The sequence below is a fragment of the Orycteropus afer genome, unplaced genomic scaffold, assembly GCF_000298275.1.
Source record: "Orycteropus afer afer isolate SDZICR_OR568_19922 unplaced genomic scaffold, OryAfe1.0 scaffold00605, whole genome shotgun sequence".
Classification (NCBI taxonomy): Eukaryota; Metazoa; Chordata; class Mammalia; order Tubulidentata; family Orycteropodidae; genus Orycteropus; species Orycteropus afer.
This window is the reverse complement of record NW_006922192.1, coordinates 481,561-483,705: the sequence shown is the minus strand read 5'-3', so window position 1 is coordinate 483,705 and position 2,145 is coordinate 481,561.

The following is a 2,145-nucleotide window of genomic DNA, read 5'->3' as shown; positions in this document are numbered from 1 at the left end:
AGGAATTGACGGAATACCCATTGAGATGTTTCAACAAACAGATGCTGTGCTCATCTATGCCAAGAAATTTGGAAGACAGCTACCTGGCCAACTGACTGGAAGAGATCAGTTATTTGTACCCATTCCAAAGAAAGGTGATCCCATAGAATGTGGAAATTATCAAACAGTATCATTAATATCACATGCAAGTAAAATCTTACTGAAGACAATTAAAAAACAGTTGCAGCAGTATGACAGGGAAATTCCAGAGGTGCAGGCTGGATTCAGAGGAGGACGTGGAAGGAGGGATATCATTGCTGATGTCAGATGGATCTTGGCTGAAAACAAAGAATACAAGAAAGATGTTTATCTCTGTTTTATTGACTATGTGAAGGCATTCGACTGTGTGGATCATAAAAACTGTGGATAACATTGAGAAGAATGGGAAGTCCAGAACACTTAACTGTACCCATGAGGAACTTGTAGACAGACCAAGTGGCTGTCATTTGAACAGAGCAAGGAAATACTAAACCAAACCAAACCAGACTTACTGCTGTCGAGTCAATTCAACTCACAGCAACCCTTCCTTGGGTTCCTGAGGTGGTATCTCTACGGAAGTAGATTGCCCAATCTTCTTTCTGAGGATTGGCTGGTGGGTTTGAACAGCCAGGCTTCTGGTTAGTAGTCAAATGCTTTAGGCACTATGCCACCAGAGCTCCTTCAAGGTTTAAAATCAGGAAGAGTGTGTGTTGTATCCTTTCACTATACTTATTCAATCTGTGTGATGAACAAATAATCCCAGAAGCTGGACTGTATGAAGAATGCAGCATTGGGATTGGAGGAAGACTCACTAACATCCTGCTGTATGCAGATGACACATCCTTGCTTGCTGAAAGTGTGGATGACTTGAAACATTTACTGAAGAAGATCATAGACTACAGTCTTCAGTATGGATTATACCTGAACATAACAAAAATGAAAATCCTCACAAATGGACCAATAAGCAACATAATGATGAATAGAGAAAAGATTGAAGTTGTCAGAGACTTCATTTTACTTGGATCCAAAATCAGCAGCAGTGGAGAAATTAGACGTCATATTGCACTGGGCAAATCTGCTGCAAAAGACCTCTTTAAAGTGTTAAGAAGCAACGATGTCACTTTGAAGACTAAGTTTATATAGCCTTGGAAACCCGATGGGCTACTTTAGCTGAAACGGAGTCACGCGAATGCCAAGGAAACTTGGAGATAAGATGTTGCAACCCCATCACTTTATGGTGGCCCAGACAGAGATGGCCCGTTGCTCCAGGCCATAGGGGGAGTGAGGGGCTGAAGCTCTTGTTCCAGCTCGTTTCTTCTGTCTGTTGGACCTTCAGAGTCAGGGGTACTCCTCCCTGAGCATCTGGCCTTCCCTGGACTCAGGAACCTCCTATGGCCCTGGGTTTCTAAAGTGCAAATTTCATGGGTTTGGCTGTTGCTAGTTCACCAACATGATGTCCACGAAGTGAACGGCTTTTGCTGTGTGTGTGCACACGTCTGTGTGTCTCTGTGTCTGCATGTGCATGCACACGTGTGCTAGTGTGCACACATGTGTGCTTGTGCATGTACGGGTGTTTCTGCATGCATGTGTGTGCACGTGTCTCTGCATGTCTGTGCGTGTGCACATGTATGCTTGTGTGCATGCATGCATGCAGTTTTTTGTGTGCCTTAAACTTCCTTTTTCTTTGTCTTTCATTACCACTTGCTTCTTTGTTTTGTTGGTTTTGTGATGAGCCATTTTAGTCTTCTCTTTTCCTATTGTGTGTGTTTTTTAAAAGATATTTTCTTAGTTGTTACCATGAATATTAGATTTGACAGCTTGGATTTATAACAACCTAGGATAAATTGGTATAAACTTAACTTCAGTAACAAACTAGAAATTCTGTATTTTACTATTCTTCCCCCCATTGTTGTCATCACTAATTATGTCTTATATTTCATGTGCCCTGTAACATAATTTTATCCTTGCTTTTATACATTTATTACTGAAAAAAAAGCACAAAGGACAAACCAATTAGAATTATTAAGAATACTTTACTATTAGCCCTTATACTTGTCCATGAAATTTCTTTTATTATGGATCTCTTTCACCTGATCCACTTATCACATCAGATCACATCATGGGGTA